At 39.6% G+C, this 6,384-nt stretch overlaps 1 protein-coding gene across 1 annotated transcript in view; it reads right to left on the minus strand.

Annotated features, from left to right (window-relative positions):
• Positions 1–6,384, minus strand: part of LEKR1 (leucine, glutamate and lysine rich 1) — a 332,736-nt gene that overhangs the window by 51,937 nt on the left and 274,415 nt on the right. The gene's annotated exons all lie outside the window — the stretch shown is intronic.

The raw sequence follows: 6,384 nt of genomic DNA on the forward strand, positions 1-6,384 counted from the left end.
TTTATATGGAAAGGAAAGAGACCTTGGATAAGCAAAGCATTATTGAAAAAGAACAAAGTAGGAGGTCTCACACTCCCAGACCTCAAACCTACTATACAGCCACAGTAGTCAAAACTGCATGGTATTGGTACAATGATAGACACATAGACCAATGGAATAGAATTGAGAACTCAGAAATAGATCCATTGACCTAAGGTCAGCTGATCTTTGACAAAGGGCTGAAATCCATTAACTGAGGAAGAGATTGTCAGTTTAACAAACGGTGCTGGCAAAACTGGATATCCATTTGCAGAAAAATGAAGCAAAATCTGTACCTCACACCATACACAAAAACTAACTCTAGATGGATCAAAGACTTAAGTGTGAAATCTAAAACTATCAAGTTCCTCAAGGAAAAAACAGGGGCAAATTTAGGGGCCCTAATATATAGCACTCCTTGGAAGGAAGGTTGGGCAATCTACTTCCATAGTGATACCACTTCGGAAACCCAAGGAGGGGTCATTATGAGTCTGATCCAGCTGGACAGCAGTGCATTTGGTTTTTAATATATGGCATAAATAGACAATCAAGCATAACCCAAAATGCACAAACAGCAGAAGATAAACTAGATGAATGGGACCTTCTAAAAATTAATTTTTTATGTGCTTTTGCTAAAGGGGCAAGGAGGCAGCATCTTTTGACCTCTAACTACACAAGAGAAAGACAGAATCACCAACAGCAGCCCAAGGCCTGTTCTTATGAGTCCAGACATGCTGCCATCCTCTAGCCCTCCTACTAACCTTGACACCAACCATTCCTCCTGCAGCACCCACCACCTGTCTGCTTGTTTTGATAATTCACTGCAGTGGCCACACAGAACTCACAAATTATGGGGTTTATTAGGGAAGCAACAGGCTACAATTCAAGTTCAGTAATATGCTCAGTCTCTCTCAGCCGATCATGTCTCAGCTGGCAGTCTCTCAGCAGCACGTTCCTCTCCAGTCTCTCTTTCAGCAGCATGTTTCTCTAAGCAGCATGTCTTTCTCAGCCAGCAGTCAGAGAGACTCCTTATGCCTCTAGGAGGGCTCCTTTTGAGTCTGGCAGAGTGGCCAAAACCAACCAATCCCAACATCAGAGTTCTATACACCTGAGAGTGAACTTCCCGGAAGATTGATTCGTACTGCTCCAACAGAAATACCCCAAGTGGATAACTTTAACAATCAGGAGTTACTCAGTTGTATACAGTAAATTCCACCACAGAGTTTACAAAGACTCTGGCTAGAAAAGCCATACCATGTAATTTTACTACACCACAGCCCCAAAGACTTCTCCAAAAGAGTTAAAAGAGAACCTACAAATTGGAAAAAAAATACTTGACAAAGATATATCTGACAAGAGACTTATCTCTAAAATTTATAGAAAATTCCAACACTTCAACAGCAAAAAGATGAATAATTTGATTAAAAAATGGGCAGAAGACATGAATAGATACTTCATCAAAGAGGATATTCAGGCGGCCAACAAACATGAAGAAATGTTCATAATCATTAGCCATTGGAGAGATGCAAATCAAAACAACAGTGAGGTACTGTCTTGCCCCAGCACTAATAACAAAGATGAGCAAGACAGAAAATAACAAATGCTGGCAAGGATGCAGAGAGATTGGGACTCTTATACATCGCTGGTGGGACTGTAAAATGATACAAGCACTGTGGAAAGCAGTATGGTAATTCCTTAAAAAGTTGGAATTAGAAATACCATTTGACCCAGCAATTCCATTACATGGTATACATCCTAAAAAGTGAGAGCCAGTATAAGAACAGATATATGCACACCCATCTTCATCACAGCACTATTTACAATAGCCAAAAGATGGAAACAACTCAGATGCCCATCAACAGAAGTACGGATAACCAAACTATGGTTTACACACAATGAAATACTATGCAACCCTAAAAAAATAATGTAGAACTTGCAAAACATTGCATAACATGGATGAACTTGGAGGACATTATGCTGAATAAAATACATCAATCACAGAAGGACAGCTATTGTATTAGTCCATTATTGGAAAATGTCAAGGAAAGGTTTATATACGAAAGGAAATTTTCTTTGTTGGCTACCAGGGGTGAAAGAGGAGGGGATGGAACCCTGGTAGATAGGCAGAGACAAGTATTGATTCGGGTAAAGGGAAGGGTAATGTATCAAATGTGAGTGATCAACATGGTGGCATTGAGGAAGAGGAAGACATAGAGGTGTGGATGGGAGGTACAGATAACAAAGATGAACCCATTTGCACATACAGTACTGTATTGTCAGTGACGGCAAACACTGATATACAGGTGTAGAGATAGGTAGATAGGCTGAACAATTAGGTATGTCTATTCAGGGGGGAGTGTAACCATGACCATCTAAAGGGTTGGAAGCAATGTTTCTACAAGTGTATTTGTATGTGCTGAAAGAATGTCCAGGTATATAGTAGAGCTGACAAGGGACAAGGTTGTAGCCACAACCAGCTACCCGGAGGGAGTGAGTAGTTGAACCTGTAGGCTCAGGACTGTGGTCACAGGGCACATCAAGCTCACATGGCATAACATACTACACAAAAACATCATTCCACATACTACTTTAGTGAGTAGCCAGTGGGATCTTAAAAGCTTGCAAGTGGCCATCTAGATACAATGATGAGTCTCTCCTCATCCAGAGCAAAGAAAAATGAAGAAAACCAGACACATGGAAACAATTAGTTCAAGCAACTGGTATACCATGCGATTCTCAGCCTGTAGGACTATGAGACCAGAAGAACTAGATGATGCACGGCTACCCTGTCAACCACTCAGAGGGAGATCTATATAGTAGATCCAGGATAGAGTGGGAAAACAATGTGGAACAAAACTCAAAATCATTTAAAAAAAAAAAGGGGGGACCAGGTTTGCTGATCTGATAGAACCTGGTGAAACCCCTGAGACTATGGTCCCTAGCTGCCGTTCAAGTCTGGAATTGAACCCACACCTGTGGCTTCCAGTCAAACAAAAGACAGAAATATCAGCTGAACATTTACATTAGGTAGATAAACTCCTTGGAGAGAACAATCACAGGTGAATAGAGGGGCTGTGTATGCACAGGGAGACAGCTCAGGGGGCAGGAGTGCATGCGGGGGAAGGACACAGGGAAGAGGTAACTATGGGGAGGAAGTGGGAAGAGAGCTGTTGCACTGTGGAAAATTGCAGTCAATGTTATGAGACAAAGTGTATGGAAACTACTGTATGGAAAATGAATTTGCTCTGTAAACTTTCACCCAAATCACAACAAAAATTTTAAAAACTACCAAACACTACTCCAAGAAACCATAAGAGATCTACATAAATAGAAGAACATATCATGTTCGTGGATAGGAAGATTTAACATTGTGAAAATGTCAATATTACCCAAAGCAATCTATACATTCAGGGCCACACTCTTTTGATGGGGTTCACATGGGAGGAAAACTGGCAGCAAGAAGCATGTGATCCATTTTAACCTGGTTTTAAGTGATAACATCCTCTTAAGTGATACAGAATAAGGTCCTATTAAGTCATAACATCATATTAACTTTCTTTTCTCCCTCATTTTTTTCCCCCAATGTTCCAATTTTATGTATGTGTGTCTTTTCCCTACCAAGACTTTTCAGGGGCCCCTTTTCACACATTTTCAATAGAGTTTTATTTCTCATTTTCTTTCTTCTAATTGACCTGCACCGTTTGGTTGCTGCCCTTTGCTCCACCTTTGTGCCCCTTGTTGTTTCTGTGATGTTTTCGAATAATCCCTGCTCCACTGAGGAGAGTCCATTTTGCCCTTTAGAGGCTTTGGTTTTCCTCCTGCCCTTGAGAACTGTCTTCCTGCAATTAAAAACCAAGTCTGCTGGCTCTGGCTTATTGAAAGGGAGCAGAGCTTTCTTCCCCTTAATTAGCCTCCTTATTAGACCATCAATTTATCTTCATTCTAATTGGAATTTGTTCTCCACATAAAAGCAGTTTTATTTCTTCAGAATCTGAGAAATTTCAAGTGTCTGGAGTGCATAATCAAAAACAGTAGTGCTTTTTCACGTTATGTGCTATAACTTCCATTTTTTTTCTGGTACTTAAGTCTTAAACTTTCATTGGCTTATTTTCTATTTTATGAGAATAGTCTGGACTTGGTAGAATTAACCAAAGAAGCATCCTTATTTACTTTAAAAAAAAAAAACTGAATTCACTGCCATGGAGTCGGATCTGACTCATAGTGACCACTCCTTGGGTTTCCTTCCGAGGAGTGGCAGGCAGATTTGAATCGCCAGCCTTCTGGTTAGCAGTCAAATGCCTTAGGCACTATGCCACTAGGGATCCCTTTTACAGTTCAGGTTTAATTATTTAACTTTGTAGTGATAGTTTGTTAATATCTAATAGAAAAAAATCTAGTCTACCCTCCAAGAAGAAATCTCTTTATTTTGGGGAAGATCCTTTTCTCCTTCTCCCTAGAAATGTTCCATGATCTTTCAAATACTAACTGATTATCTTGCATCTTTTTTAAAAAAAAAAAAAGAAAAAATTAAATAATATTTAAAAAAAACCTAAACCTCATCACTAAGAGGCTTCCTTTCACAACTAATGAGCAGGAAAAGCTCCATATGTAGCTCCTTTTGTCTGAAAAAGAAATTCTTTCTTCACTTTTGGTCTTGTTTCCCTTGTCAAACTCATCTCTGGAAGCCCTATGATTGGCACCTCAAGGGGACCCCAAGTAGTCCATGCCTTCTGTTATTCACACCTGTATATAATCCCTTCACCTTGAGTGTAGGCTGAATTTATCAACCCGTTTGTAATAAACAAAATACAGCAGAAGCAATGGAATGTCATGGCCAAGATTGGGTTGCAAAAAGACTGTGTTTTCCTTCTTAAGTATTCTCTCTTTCTTTCTCATTCTCTCTTCCTTCCTTACCCTGAGGGAAGCCAGGTGCCATGATGAGCAGTGCCTTATGGAAAGGTCCACATGGCCAGAAACTGAGGAAGGTCTCTGGTCAACAGCAAAGATGGTATTGAGGCTCCCAGTCCGACAAGCCACCTCATCTAGAGGGGTATGTAGTGTACTTATTGTTATTTTCATTCTAAAAGTAAAAAGATAAGGCCTGGAGATGTTAAATGCTAAGTCTGAGGTCACCTTGAAATTTAGAAGCAGAACCCCTAGAAATTAGGTTTTTTGAAAGAGGAAACATGGTGTAATGGAGATCCCAATTTAAATCGCTTCCACCAAACTGTGTGGCCTTATGCAAATTACTCAACCTCCTCGAGTCAATTCCTCATCTGTAACATGGAAATGATTCCTACCTTATAGAGTTGCTTAGACATTGCTACTGATCCAGTACTATATCCATTCCATGTTTTAACTTAGTTGCTACTACTTTGCAATAGGTTCAAGATAAGTACAATATCATGTTGTTGTTGTTGTTGCTATGTGCCATCGAGTCAGACCCTACTCCTAGCAACCGCTCCTTGGGTTTCCGAGGCAGTATCATTATGGAAGTAGATTGCCCAACCTTCCTTCCGAGGAGTGGCTGGTGGGTTTGAACCACTAGTCTTCTGGTTCAAACCACTAGTCAAATGCTTTAGGCACTACGCTACCAGAGCTCCTAATAATATCATACGCTTTTTATTTTAGTTGATAAAAATAACAAGAACATGGTACATTTAATTGCTGATAATATTATAACTAGCCATTTCCGTTTAGTCCTTTGTTAAGATGTCAATAAACTAACAAAAATATCACCTCTCATTAACAGTCAGAATCTTTCTCCGTTTGACTTTATTTCACATCCTGTCATAAATGGGATCAATATCCTGTGACATAACTTTGGTGTTAGAGAGCATATTACTCACTCCACTATTTCTAAACTGCTTACAAGTTCAGAAATAAGAATTTATTAGGAAAAAAAGAGCTTCCATTTCCAAAGAAGTATCTACCTTGTTTAAATAAAACAAAAACATGGCAGAAATAATCACGCATGCATAAGAAAATTAATGTATGTAAATTACTTTGTAAGTTTAGGTTAACGGAAAGATAAAACCCTAGAAAAATTCCGTTTAAAATATATTGGCCAAGTACTTTTTAAAGGTAAGAAGCAAGTGCTCTTAACATTTCTTTGGGAAAGATTTAATGGCAAAACAAATGGACATAAAGATTCCTAGTCTTAGTGTTTCAAATAGTCATTTGCAACACAGAAGAACTGGATGCCAAGCACACTTCAGAGATTAAGTTGTTGTTGTTGTTTGCCATCGAGTCGGCCCCAACTCATAGAGATCCCTCCTTGGGTTTCCGAGGCAGTATCACTACGGAAGTAGGAATGCCCAACCTTCCTTCCGAGGAGTGGCTGGTGGGTTTGAACCGCCAGCCTTC

The sequence above is a fragment of the Orycteropus afer genome, unplaced genomic scaffold (assembly GCF_000298275.1).
Source record: "Orycteropus afer afer isolate SDZICR_OR568_19922 unplaced genomic scaffold, OryAfe1.0 scaffold00109, whole genome shotgun sequence".
In the NCBI taxonomy this organism is placed as follows: Eukaryota; Metazoa; Chordata; class Mammalia; order Tubulidentata; family Orycteropodidae; genus Orycteropus; species Orycteropus afer.